The sequence below is a fragment of the Cricetulus griseus genome, chromosome 10, assembly GCF_003668045.3.
Source record: "Cricetulus griseus strain 17A/GY chromosome 10, alternate assembly CriGri-PICRH-1.0, whole genome shotgun sequence".
Lineage (NCBI taxonomy): Eukaryota > Metazoa > Chordata > Mammalia > Rodentia > Cricetidae > Cricetulus > Cricetulus griseus.
Window position 1 is genome coordinate 20,479,179 of NC_048603.1, and position 14,498 is coordinate 20,493,676.

At 48.9% G+C, this 14,498-nt stretch overlaps 1 protein-coding gene across 2 annotated transcripts in view; it reads left to right on the forward strand.

Annotated features, from left to right (window-relative positions):
- LOC100770129 (zinc finger protein ZFAT) overlaps nt 1–14,498 on the forward strand; it is a 174,377-nt gene that overhangs the window by 20,983 nt on the left and 138,896 nt on the right. The gene's annotated exons all lie outside the window — the stretch shown is intronic.

A 14,498-nucleotide genomic window follows, 5' to 3' on the forward strand; every position in this document is an offset into this window, starting at 1 on the left:
TGTGTGTGTGTGTGTGTGTGTGTGTGTGTGCGCGCGCGCGCGCGCCTGGGCCTGGGCCTGTAATGGGCTTTTGAAACCTCAGAGCTCAGCCCAAGTGACACACTTCCCCCAACAAGGCCACGCCTCTTTATTCTTCTAAACCTCTCCAATAGCGCCACTCCCTGACCACTAAGCATTCAAACATGTGAGCCTATGGAGACCGTTCTTACTCAAAACACCACACTGCCCCTCACATCAGGGCACACTGGCACCTCTCCTGAGCCTCCTCCTTAGCATCCTTGCTGCTGCACAAAACCGTGCGTCTGTCCGTCATAGCAACGGGAAAGCCCCAAGATTTGAGAGTAACTTTTAGGAAGGTTAAGGGTGGGCCGGGTGGTGGCTGGTTGTGAGGACAGTCTGTCAGAGTTAAGTCTGACCTGACTCACCTGCCAGGGTTGACCAGGTACACCTGGGCTGCCAGCACCCGTCATTCCTGCTGTGGAGAAACAGCCTAATCAAATAGTGACTATGTTGTGTGCCCACCTGCTGTTTGACCCAGCAATCCCTTACACAGCCTGCCCTTCTCATTGCCAAGTGGACACAAAAGCCTCTCTTTGGTGAGGCGAATGTAATTAAGTAGGGTAATAGGCAGAACTGTGTCTAGCAAAAGTCCGCAGTAGCTTTGTTTTTATTCTGCTGTACTGCCATAGATGGCCACCAGAGGGCGATGTCAGCACATGTATTTGCTAAGAAGTTGTCCATCTGGAATGGCGGTTTCTCTGTTGCTTGGTTTTGGGTCTGTTCCCAAGAGTGCAGTGGGCAAGATTAGTAACTATGTGATGTGGGTGAACTCACATCAGGCTCTTTCCCGGCTTATTGCTATTTGAAATAGATAAATAAATGACTGTAGCAAGTAGTAACACACCAGGAACAAAGTTCCTTTCCTAATCCGACGCCTCTTCCAAGTTGTAATCATTCCTTTTGAGTGTGCCGCTGCTTGCCTCGGGGACACCAAGACTGGCATTGCTCACAGCATCCACTATTTGAGTCTTTCAGCCAACAGCACGCTGACACCGCAGGTGTCATCTTGGAAGGTCTTGGTGAAGCTTTGGTGTGATTGTTTGGTGAGGGCTCCTTGGCAGCTCAATCATGTCTGTCAGCCCCAGGCTTCTCTTCTGTAAATGGGGTGGTGGCGGTGGTGATGATTTTGGTGACAGTGTGACGTTGGCGATGCTGGTGCCAATATTGATGGTCACGAGGGAGATGGATAGTGATGGTGGTGGTGGTGAGAGCACCACCGGTTTGGCTGTTTCCCAGGACAGCAGGTGATGATCACGTGTAATCTCAGGTGTAAAGAACCGGGTGCGTATTATTCACTGCTGAGGGTAGCATAGAACTTATTTTGCAACTGGGTTGACAGGGAAGGTTGGGTTGCTACTCTGGGCTATAGACTGTGATGTGTGTGTGTGTGTGTGTGTGTGTGTGTGTGTGTGTAAGGCATGTGGGCACTTGTAGAACACTGAGCTCTGAGTAGGCCTTCTACTTCCCCAAGCCCTCTGCTCCCCCAGCCCACCTACTCATCTGGCTCCTGTACTCACCCTGCCCTCCTCTTCCCAGGACCCCCTCACCCTGTCCCCCTCTTCCCAGGACCCCCTCACCCTGTCCCCCTCTTCCCAGGACCCCCTCACCCTGTCCCCCTCTTCCCAGGACCCCTCACCCTTCCCCCTCTTCCCAGGACCCCCCCTGACTCCCCCGACCCTCTTCCAGGACCCTCACCCTGTCCCCCCTCTTCCCAGGACCCCCTCACCCCCCTCTTCCCGGACCCCTCACCCTGTCCCCCTCTTCCCAGGACCCCCTCACCCTGTCCCCTCTTCCCAGGACCCCCTCACCTGTCCCCCTCTTCCAGGACCCCCTCACCCTGTCCTCCTCTTCCCAGGACCCCCTCACCCTGTCCCCCTTTCCAGGACCCTGTCCTCCCTTCCCAGGACCCCCTAACCCTGTCCCTCTTCCCAGGACCCCCCTCACCCTGTCCCCCTCTTCCAGGACCCCACCCTGTCCTCCTCTTCCCAGGACCCCTCACCCTGTCCCCTCTTCCCAGGACCCCCTCACCCTGTCCTCCCCTTCCAGGACCCCCTCACCCTGTCCCCCTCTTCCCAGGACCCCCTCACCCTGTCCCCCTCTTCCCAGGACCCCCCTCACCTGGTCCGCTACTCACTTGACCTACACATTGCAGCACTGGAAACCGCCACTTTGAGGCTCGACAGTCTGCACCTTCCATGCCCACAAAGTGTCTAGTTCCAGGACATTTAATTTCTAAATCAAAAGTATATTTTCTCACCTGAGTTGACTTTGCAACAACTAGTTAAACCACCTTCCTGCTCCTTTTGGGTCACCTTATCAGTCTAGCCAGTCCCTAGGAGAGAAAGACAGGGAAAAGCCCTTACATGTCTCCACCTAGCTGACTCCCACCAGACACATGTTTACAGTGTTATGATGCTTGGTTTGCCACTGTGTCCAAAGCTGGCCTTGGTCTCATTGTCTGGTGCCCAGCACTAGGTGGCTTCTCTGAAGGCAGAGCCCGTTGGGGAATTTTGTCTTCGTCTCCCAAGAAGGACACCCCAGAGTTTTGTTTCACTGTCCATTTCTTTCTGACACTGACTCAGGTGCTCTGTGTGTGTGTGTGTGTGTGTGTGTGTGTGTGTGTGTGTGTGAATATGTGTATATATTTGGTGTATGTATTTGTGTGTGTGTGTTTCTATGTATATATGTTAGTGTGTGCATGTATGTTTCTAAATGTGTGCATGTATGTATGTGTTTGCATGTGTGTGTGCATATATAAATATATACATATATGTTTTTGTATATGTGCAAGGATGTGTATATATGTGTGTGTATATGAATGTATGTATGTATGTGTGTTTGTATGTGTATGTATGTGTGTGTTTGCATGTGTATGTGTGTGTTTGCATGTGTATGTGTGTATGCATGTGTGTTTGCGTGTATATATACGTATGTGTGTGTTTGCATGTGTGTGTATGCATGTATGTATGTATGTGTGTGTTTGCATGTATATGTATGTATATGTTTGCATGTGTATGTATGTATGCATGTGTTTGTATGTGTGTGTATGTATGTATGTGTATATGTATGTTTCTGCATATGTGCATGCATGTGTATATATGTATGTGTGTGTGTATGCATGTATGTATGTATGTATGTATGTGTGTGTTTGCATGTGTATGGATGCATGTGTTTGCATGTGTCTGTCTGTCTGTATGTGTATATGTATGTTTCTGTATATGTGCATGCATGTGTATATATGTATGTATGTATGTGTGTATGTGTGTGTTTGTATGTGTATGTATGTATGTATGTATGTGTGTATGTGTGTGTATGTATGTATGTATGTACATATGTATATGTGTGTGTTTTTGTATGTATGTATGCACTTGTGTGTGTGGCTCTGTGTGTGTGCACACATTTGTGCTTGTGCCCTTGCCCACGCAGGTGCATATGGAGGTTGAGGCTGCTGTTGGGATGTGGTCTTTAGTGCTTCTCCACCTTCTGTTTTGAGACAGAGTCTCTCTTTGAGCTTGGAGCTTGCCATCTTGGGTAGACAGGCTGACTTCTGGGGTCCATCTGCTGTCCCCCAGGACCACCTGGCTTTTTGCATGGGTGCGAGGGATCCAAACTCAGACCATGCTGAGCAACACTAGGCTATCTCCTCATCACTCAGGTGATTTCTTTAATTGAATTTTTTTTTTTAAGAACCTTGACAACTCAAGCAAGTCTCTAATGTAGAGAACAGCCCATTCCTTACCCCTTACCTGCCTGTCCCTAGCCTGCTGCTGGAGCTGGCTGTTGGGAGCCTTGTGAATGGGCCGAGTCTGAGTGCTCGTGATTCTTTCTCTCACAGTCACAGCAAGCTTCATGGCTGCTGGTTTCCTCACAGCACTTTATCTGGCTGTCTCCTTGCAAGGTAGCAGCTGCCTCCCAGCTTTCACCTAGGTGTGGAAGCTTTGATGAGAAACTACAGACTGGCAGCCCTTGGACTGTGTTGACTTCTGTGGTCTGCCCAGTCTCATTTAGCTGCTTTCCAGGAGATTCGTAATCCAGATCCAGCATTGGAGCCCTGCTGCCTAGACTTAGAACACAGATGACGGTGGCAGGTGTCCTGTACTTGCCTGCTAACGTAGTGGCATCTTGTTCCCTCAATAGACTTGAGGTAATGGCCACACCTTAGGGCATGACTCCAGTATGCCGATATGACCCCTTACAAGGAAGATGGTTGCCTCCCGGACAACCTGTAAATGGAGTTCTTAGTTGGTCTAAACAATAAAAGCCCAGAGTCAGGTATAAAGAAAAATGCTGAGGGATCAGAGAGAAGAAGGAGCGAGCCTAAGCCACCTTTGCCTCATTAGCTTCCCAGGAAAATGAGCGTGAGTTCCTTTTCTTTCCGCTTATATCCTGTCTCCACCCAGCCATCTCACTTCCTGTCTCTTCCCAGCCATCTCACTTCCTGTCCGTCTCTGCAGACCTCCAGACCTCTATGGTTAGTTAGTGGCTAGCTCCATCCTCTAATCTTCAGACTGGCTTTATTTGTACAAGCAAGATTCCACCACAACCACCCCGTTCATGACCCTTGCAGGCCCGTCATGCATCCCTGGTGCCCTAGGAGGAGCTGGCGGCCTGCATGGAGGAATCTGCCCTGCAAGGGGTCAGGGCCTCAGTTCTGTTCCTTGGCTGTTGCTGCCGTCTAGCACCCTGCTGAGTTGTATCTGTATCTGGGGTGGGAGGCTCACTTCCCCTGACAGTCCAGTTCCTTATCCACAGGTGCTCCAGCCTTCTCCAGACACGGTTCCTCTCATGTAGATGTTTGTGTGGGCATAAATCCATTTTCTCCTTCCTGATTTTTAAACTTACCCTTGGAGCTGAGCCCGTAGCATTTTACCTCCACGGGCTGGTAGCCCACCCTCTTAGACAGGTTACGTTTGCTTGCCTGTAGCACAGGATAATGTCTTCATGTCTGTCTTAGCTGCAGGGCTCCTCTATACAACTGGACAGGTTGTGCATGGCTTGGTGGTGCCGTGTTTAAGGAAGACAGCTGGAAGTCTTACACACAGTACAAGTGTGACATGTCACAGTGTCTCCATGTAGTATGATTTTCTGATGGGACACTAGTGTCTTAAGGAAAAGGAGAGGTGCCTTTTGGGCTGGCGTAATGTTGGTAAAGTAGCGTGACAGGAGCTTGACAATACCCGCTACTGTTTTATTCACTGTCTCTATTATTGCCTTGAAGGAGAGGCTGGCAGCCGCCTGGTGTGTGCAGAGTGGGAAGTGAGGTTGTCCAGGAGGGAGAAGGAACAGGAGTCAGGCTTTCCCGAGTTCATGGCCAGCCTGCCCGGGACTGACTGTGTGCCGGGCCTGCGTTGTTTCCATCGGGTTGTGAAAGCATTGCAGTGGGTTATTGATCCAGGCAGTTCTAACAGCGAGAGGTGTCTTTCAGCTGGCGTGATAAGATGCTGGCACATCTTAACTCTGTTTATCTGTGTTTTTGTCTTTTTAGTGACATGTGAGGTGTTTGCACTTCTTAAAATAGATGCTGTCCTGCAGTGGAGAAATAAATAATAAACCCATTCCAGAGGACTGCTTTGAAGATTTAAGTACACTTAGTGTGAGCCTTGTGTGGTACTTGTCCATGGTGAGAGCTTGGTGAATTTAAGCCTCCTCCTTGTCTACTTCTTCCTTTTAAGATTTTTAGTCCCAGCAAGTTTTAGTAAGTGTGATGGTGTCTTAGGGTTTCTGTTACTGTGAAGAGGCATCATGACCAGGCAACTCTCATAAAGGAAGACACTGAATTGGGGTGGCTCATGATTTCAGAGGCTTCCCTGCCATCTTCATGGCTGCGTGCAGCAGACGTGGTGCTGGAGAAGGAGCTGAGAGTTCCACGTCTTGTTCTGCAGGCAGGAGAAGCGACCGTGCACCACACTGAGTGTAGCTTGAGCACAGGCGATCTCAACGTCCATCTCCACAGTGACACGCCCACTCCAGCAGGGCCACACCTCCAAATAGTGTCATTCCCTGTGGGGGCCATTTTCTTCCAAACCACCACAGATGGTAATGGTGACAGCGGTAATGAAAGTGGTGAAGGTGGCATTGAAGATAGAGCTGGATACAGTAGCGGTGACGCTGGTGACTGCGGTGATGGTGATGGTGATGGTGATGGTGGTGACTGCGGTGATGATGATGGTGATGGTGATGACTACGGTGATGATGGTGATGGTGATGATGATGGTGATGATGGTGATGATGATGATGATGGTGATGATGGTGATGATGATGATGATGATGGTGATGATGGTGATGATGGTGATGATGATGGTGATGATGGTGATGATGGTGATGATGGTGATGGTGATGATGGTGATGATGATGATGATGGTGATGATGATGATGATGATGGTGATGATGGTGATGATGGTGATGATGATGGTGATGATGGTGATGATGGTGATGATGGTGATGGTGATGATGGTGATGATGGTGATGATGGTGATGATGGTGATGGTGATGGTGATGATGGTGATGATGGTGATGGTGATGATGGTGATGATGATGATGGTGATGATGGTGATGATGGTGATGATGATGGTGATGTTAGCGGTCAGGGCCATGGTGGAGATGTTTGTGATGGTAGTGACATGGGTGATCGTGATGACGGTGATACCATGGGATGTCTACACGGGTGGCTAAAGGCTCCCAGAGTAAATGGAATGAAGGAAATCATCCTCACCTGATTTTCTTCCCTTAAAGATAAAGGGAGGGTGAGAACTGGAGAGACACAGCACAGTGGTTCAGTGTTTGATGCTCTTTTACAGGGCCTGCTGTCTGTTCCCAGGACCCACAGGGTAACTCCATTTCTGGGGATCTGATGCCCTCTTCTGACCTGCAAGGGCACTGTATGTATGCAGGTGGTATTCATACATGTGTACAGACAAGCAGAACACTCCCATACATAAAAGAAAGTAAAGGAAGGTGTCATTCTATGAGACTGGTGCACAGGCAGAAGGGGTGTGACGTCTCACAAAGCCGCACAGCGTGACACTGCGTTCATTGTGTAGGATGTGAGAGCAGCCTGGCTTTGTGTTGTTAAAATATTGCCACTCCTGTTTGGGAGCTGCTAGTTTCTACGAGTTTAATAACTTAAGGACAAGTGAAACACAGGAAGTCAAAAGCTATAAGGGCGTTCTTGCCGTCTCTTCTCATAAGACTTGGCTCTGGCTGTTGAGCTCTTTTGCAGTTAATACAGTGAAATAAAAGGTAGTTGAAATAAAAGTAGTGAAATAAAGGTAGTGAAATAAAAGTACAGAGGGGGATTTATGCTAATCAGGGAGCAGAAGTGAGAGATTTTTTACAAGTACAGTCTCTATATGGAGTGATTTAATAACCTAGCAAAGTAGCGTTTTGTCTTCCTGTGGTTATTGATAAATGCTTAAGCGTTTTGCAATCATTAATCCGTCTAAGTGATGGGATCCTTAATGGATCCCCGTTGGTGTTATTACTCAGAGGAAGATACCAGGGCATTGAGGCTGTGGCTACAGCTCACTAGTGGAGGCAGCGTGAAATGTCCGGAGGTGTGGGCTGTGCACCTAGGAAGGAGCTCAGAATCTGAGTTTCTACACCAGTTCCCAGAGATGCAGGTTTACCTTGGATTGCACCTTGACTGTGTGAGCTGTGACCCTCATACCCTCAAGTCTCAGCAATGTGCTTGAAATTAGATGGATCGTGCCACTTCCGTCAGGCTTCCCTTGTCTGGCGAGAAATCTGCTGTCTCCGAATGATTTTTCTGATAGGAAATAGGTTTTTTTTTGTTTTTTTTTTTCCCATCCCTTTCTGTTATTACATATTTCTTTATTCTTAGTTCCCAAATGCTTGATTATATTTCTTAGAATAAGTTTATTGGAGTTTATCTGGTTTGAGATTTGCTCACCTTTTTGAATACATTGGTTTATTTTTCTAGAAGTTTGGAGACTTCCAGTTGTCGTTTCTTAACACATTTTCCCAGTTTTCACCTCTTTCTCATCCCTGGGCTCTGATGATATAGTTTTAGCTCGTTTGCTGTGGCCCCTGGGTCCCTGCATTCTGCTTACTGTCCTTTCTGGGCTGATGTGTCCTGCTACTCTGTCGTGGTCGTCAGTGGCATCACCAATCTTTTCATCTTGTTTTGATTTCTCCATCGAAGGCGTTGTCTGTTACTTTTCTTGGTGGTAGTTGCTTTATTTTTCTGTTCTAAACTTTCTAGTTGATACTTCTTTACCTTGTCTATCTCCTAGATGAGGAACTTCAGTTCCCATCTCATGTGTTACATGGATTTGACTCTGTGTGTGTGTGTGTGTGTGTGTGTGTGTGTGTGTGTGTGTGTGTGTGTGTGTGTGTGGTGGTTGCTTTAGTCCTCATCAAGTCACCCTGCAGATGTCTGTGTCCTCCTGCTGACGTCTGTCTGTGGCCTTCTTTCCTTCTGCATGCTGCTTTCCTGCTCTTGAAGACTTGTGGGAAGCGAATGGTGACTGAATCGTGGCTGTTTGAGCTGTGAAATCCTGGGTCTTACATAGCTCCCTGCCTTGGCTGGCTCTCTGTTGTGGTAGGGGGTGATGCCTTTTTATTTCCAATAGGCTTGAATTCATCTTCTCTGCTGCTTCTTTTGACACTGGACTAGATGTTGGAGTCGAGGCTTCCACTGGCTGGGTGTTGGAGTCTAGGTTCTCACTGGGCTGGGTGTTGGAGTCTACGTTCTCACTGGGCTAGGTGTTGGGGTCTAGTTTCTAACTGGGCTGGGTGTTGGAGTCTAGGTTCTCATTGGGCTATGTGGTGGAGTCCAGGCTCCCAGTGTGCTGTGCGGTGGAGTCCAGGCTCCCAGTGTGCTGTGTGGTGGAGTCCAGGCTCCCAGTGTGCTGTGCAGTAGAGTCCAGGCTCCCAGTGTGCTGTGTGGTGGAGTCCAGGCTCCCAGTGTGCTGTGCAGTAAAGTCCAGGCTCCCAGTGTGCTGTGTGGTGGAGTCCAGGCTCCCAGTGTGCTGTGTGGTGGAGTCCAGGCTCCCAGTGTGCTGTGCAGTAGAGTCCAGGCTCCCAGTGTGCTGTGTGGTGGAGTCCAGGCTCCCAGTGTGCTGTGCAGTAGAGTCCAGGCTCCCAGTGTGCTGTGTGGTGGAGTCCAGGCTCCCAGTGTGCTGTGTGGTGGAGTCCAGGCTCCCAGTGTGCTGTGCAGTAGAGTCCAGGCTCCCAGTGTGCTGTGTGGTGGAGTCCAGGCTCCCAGTGTGCTGTGCAGTAAAGTCCAGGCTCCCAGTGTGCTGTGTGGTGGAGTCCAGGCTCCCAGTGTGCTGTGCAGTAGAGTCCAGGCTCCCAGTGTGCTGTGTGGTAGAGTCCAGGTTCCCAGTGTGCTGTGCAGTAAAGTCCAGGCTCCCAGTGTGCTGTGCAGTAGAGTCCAGGCTCCCAGTGTGCTGTGTGGTGGAGTCCAGGCTCCCAGTGTGCTGTGTGGTGGAGTCCAGGCTCCCAGTGTGCTGTGCAGTAGAGTCCAGGCTCTGCACTTCCCCCATTGACTCTGGGGTCAATTGGTGTAACGTAGGCCCATAGTGACTGTGGTAACACTGGGTAGGACAGCGGAGTCCGGGCTCTCCTAGTATCTCTGCTTCACTCTCAAGGCCACCCAGGGCTAGAAGGGCTGATGGATGTCATTGCTTCTCCTCCTGTAGCACTTTAGTGGGGAGCTGGCATGTGTGTCACGGCTGGATGCTCATGAGAGTCCTGGTTCCCTCTCAACCTCTGAATGTGGGATGGGGCCAGGGCCAGTGTTTACCGAGGTGTTTGGTTGTGCTGGGGTAGAGAGTGCCTGTTTTGCTTGGTAGCCCTCGCTTGTTCCTTGGATGGAAAACAGGCCTTGACCTTAGTAGTTTCCAGATCTGTGACCTCTTCGGCTCCAGGCTAGCGGCAGGAGGCAGGACAGAAGCGGAAGGAAGCATGTCACTGCTTTGCTGCTCCCCAGCTCCCCAGACCCCACGGCTGTGAGCCGGCCTGTCTCGTTGGGAGTTTCCCCGTGTTTGTCTTATCTGCAGTGCCCTGAGCTTTTAGCTGGTCTTAGTGAGAAGAAAGCGTTCATCTACCCGATCTGTCTGGGAGTTTTTGCAGGAGCTTTGGCAATGGCACGTGTGCACTGGCTGCCTCTGGCTGAAGGTGTATGTCTGTGCAGGGCGGCCTGGCTCCCCATATTCCCTCTCCAGCTTCTGCATCTCCTCAGGACCTTGGGCCTCTCGCCTGTCTTCTCTTGCCCCTGGCTGGCCTTGTGATTTTTTTTTTTTTTCAGTCGCTTTCATATGGATAAAATCAATTTCAGGAGAGTTCAGAGTCCAGGGTGTTGAGAAGGTGCCAGCATCTGTCGCCCTCTTGTCATGGTCTGGGTTGTCAGAGTCTGGCCTCATTAGGCTGATAGCCTCTAGCTGAGGAGCATGTCAGCCTTGTAGTGCCCTGCAGGAGAGTGTAGGATGTAGCAATTGGCCATGTACTGTGTGTTGCCCCAGGCACATGTGTGTGTCTGCCTCCTGAGAGTCATGACTCCTGGTCTACTCAGGCTTCACACACTCTAAGGTATTCTGTGCCAGCTGCCTTCAGCCTTTTATGTGTTGAGTTAGAAAGATTTAAGTCCTGCCTATAGATGCATAGGCAGTCCGAGGGAACCCAGAAATCCTGACATCCAGTCCTGAGAAACTTTACATGCACAGGTGAGCACTCACTGAAACACCTTGGATTCATCACATATTTGAGTTTCAATTAGCATGCATATATATATATATATATATATATATATATATATATATATATATATCAATATGTTATGCATCAATAGCAGCAACAGCTTTTCCAGGTTCTGCAGTCCTTTGAACAAAATTGTAGAGACATCCAGCACACTCCATTACAAAAAACAAACAAAAACAAACAAACAACAACAACAGCAACAAAGTAAAAAACAAAATCCCAGAAGACAGCACAGTTCTGTTACTCTTGTGGTACTTGGCACCATTTTTTTTTTTTTTAAATTAGTTTCTCAGTCATCATCTGGGAAGAAACCATTCTGAGCAACATCATTAAAAACAGCTCTGATAAAGCATGGTCACTACTATGTATCATAAAGCAGGTCCACATATGAGTGAGTACATATCATGTTTGTCTTTTGTGATTGGGTTACCTTGCTCAGAATGGTTTCGTCTAGATCCATCCATTTTTCCTGCAAATTTCAAGATTCTATTGTTTTTTCTGTTGAGTAGTACTCCATTGTGTAAATGTACCACGATTTCTCTATCCATTCTTCGGTTGAGGGGCATCTAGGCTGCTTCCAGGTTCAGGCTATTACAAATAATGTTGCTACGAACATGGTTGAACAGATGTCCTTGTTGTATGAATGTGCTTCTTTTGGGTATATGCCTAGGAGTGGAATTGCTGGATCTTGTGGTAGACTGATTCCCGTTTTCTTGAGGAGTCACCATACTGATTTCCACAGTGGCTGTACAAGTTGGCACTCCCACCAGCAGTGGAGAAGTGTTCCTCTTTCTCCGCATCCTCTCCAGCATAAACTGTCATTGGTGTTTTTGATTTTAGCCATTCTGACAGGAGTAAGATGGTGTCTCAACTGAGAAACTTTACAAAACAGCTTAGAGCAGCGGCTTTCAACCTTGCTAACGCTGCAGCCCTTTAATACAGTTGCTCATGCTGTGATGACCCCAACCGTAAATTTATTTTGTTGGCACTTAAAAGCTGTAGTTTTGCTATTGTTATGAATCATAATATAAAAATGTCTGATAGGCAGGATATCTGACCTGCAGACCCCTGTGACCCTCAGAGGTCACGGCATACAGGATGAGAACCACTGGCTTAGACGGTCACAATCTCTCTAACGCTGTTTCTGTAAGGAAGATATTGTGAGATTTTAACCAGGGCTCCTGACCCCACTGTCCATGTCAGGGAAACCCAGTGTCTCTTCTGCCTTTCCCCATGCTGTGTCTGGAGTTGGGTGAGCATGGGGTCCTGAAAAAATGGGAAAGGCTCTTACAAATATGGGGCAGACCCTCCCTTGGTCTCTGTCTGCCTCTGTCTGTGACACACAGTAGGTCTGAGGGAGATGTGCCAGGACACTCAGTGATCCTTTTGCCTCTAGTGCTGCTTGTGACTTTCACAGTGAGCGTGAACTCAACTGTTACTTCAGTCATAGACGACCTCTTCAGATTAGGCACTAGAATAAGAAGAGCTGAGGTCACAGATGCCAGAACCCCATTTTGTTCTAGGCATGCCAAACAGATTTACAAGGAACCACAGCACAAAGTGTTAGATGGTGTGCGAGGGGCCAGAATATTCTTCACGTTGACTACAACCTGTGACTTCAGCCCACAGCTCCACTAAGGCTCCATCGTCCCCAGGGACCCCAGGCCCACGGTCTAGTTCATGGTTTCCTTCTGAGAGGGCTGGGGCAGAGCTCTTGTTCATCTTAGGGTCCCCAAAGCAGATAGGCCTGAGGTCTGTGGAGGACCTGGCTGCTCCTTAGAGTTTAGAAACGAGGAATTGTTCTTACCAACATCTCAAGAGTTTCCTCTGTAACAGTGCAGAGTGGCTGCCTCCAGCCAGTAGATAATTCAGGGGGATTGCATGCTCACTGCTGTGGGTCTCCTTGTGCTGAGCATGTCATTTTCTCTGAGTTCTTTTGTTAACGAGGAGAGCATAGTAATTGGACCCCAAAGTGCACCCAAATTATCGCATCTTCATCAGAGCTAGCTGACAACATAATTATGACTGTATTTCAGGATGTAAGATACACTTTTCATATCTGGCCACTGTAGGAATAAAAGTGGGCTCTCCTGTGGTTATTTTGGTATATTCATAATCCTTAACATCTGGGTGGTATGGCATGGCACAGCACCCCTTTTTATATGCTTTGACATTTTGCTGTTCATGCATGGCTTTAAAAACATCTCCAAGGAGTGCCCTGTCACCTTCTATGTTGGAGGCCTGTGTTCACTTTGTCCTGGGTGTCTGGGGCAAGCAGTTATTGAAGACACAATTATGTTTTTAGTAACAGAGCAGAGGCCTTCACCTGCCTGCCCTCTGCTGCTCATTTCCAGTCAGTAGCAGTGTCCTGCCAGGCGTGGGTGTTTCTTCTCCGCAGCCCTGCATCTCAGGCCCTCGTGTCCCTTCTCTGCTCCTGACAGACCTCTTGAGTGGCCTCCTCTATCATACCAGCACCCCCACCCCATTTGTTCTGTCTCCTCATGCAGCACAGGCTGTTTCCTGGGACAGTAGTAGGTGAACAAACTCCCCCATTCTCAGAGGACTGGTGTGGTGGGCTTGGTGGAGCTCAGCAGGGCAGGACTTCAGGGAACCAGTGCAGTTTGTGAGTGAGGGACTGGGGACTCGCTCTGAGAGTGAAAGCCATCGCTGCTGGACTTGGCAGCCATATTGGGTCTTGTCCTTGCTCTGGCTTTTAACACCCTGATTTCTGGGAGTTCTCTTCCTGTTTGGTGCCTTCTAGGGTCTGCCCCCTGCTCTTCTGTGGCTGAGAAACCTCTGGCCCTGTCATCAGCCTTTCCTGGTCCAGTTTTCCTCTCTGAACCCTGTCTCATGGCCATGCTGCTTGGCCAAGCCCACATTTATGTGAGTGGTCCTGGGCCTCAGTGCTTGTTTCTGTTCTCACTCAGAATTGCAGGCACAGTCCACTACCCAACAGCTAAGCATGCAGTGGGCCCCTGGGAGGCTCATGCTGATGAGTAGCAGATGGCTGAGGTAGGTGTCACCCCGGGGTACCCAGGCCCTCTCTGGTGCTGTCATGCAAGAAGTCTCCACATGATGTGAGCTGTGCCTTTGGACTGAGAGAGTCCTTACTTACAGTGGTAACTCTGCGGTAACTCTGCGGTCATTAGACATTCTCCCCTGCTAAATGTCACACGGTTCTCAGTCTTCTGAGAACATCTGTGAAGTGATGTTAGCATGTTAGACTAATAGAGGTGGTTGTTGGGAAGTTACACCATTGCAAACTGTAAGAAACACTGGTGCTGTGTGGTCTGTGAGTCGCCTCTTGGCAGGCCTGGGCCTAGGTTCATCTTGCTATGCCCAAATCAGATCAGGTCTCGTCCGTGGCCTATGGTGATATGTTAGCCTGGTGTTATGTGCATTTTTGTTTCAGACATGCATAGCTTTAGTCCTGTAGTATTTTAGCTGTAACTTGGTGGAGCTCAGCTCACGCTTTGTAGCTACACAAATCCTTGGCAAAACCCAGGTATGAGGCTGTGAAGATTAATACTCTCCATTTGACAGGTCCTAGGGCCACCAGATCATGCCTCTGATGGATGGATAATCTAGGTCCTGTTAATCTAAGTGGAAGACCCATTCTACCTATAAGAGATACCCATTCCACGGGCCTGGGTCCATGCTGAATAAAAAGGAGAAAGTGAACTCTCTTTGCTTCCTGATTGTCAGTGTGACCAGCTGCC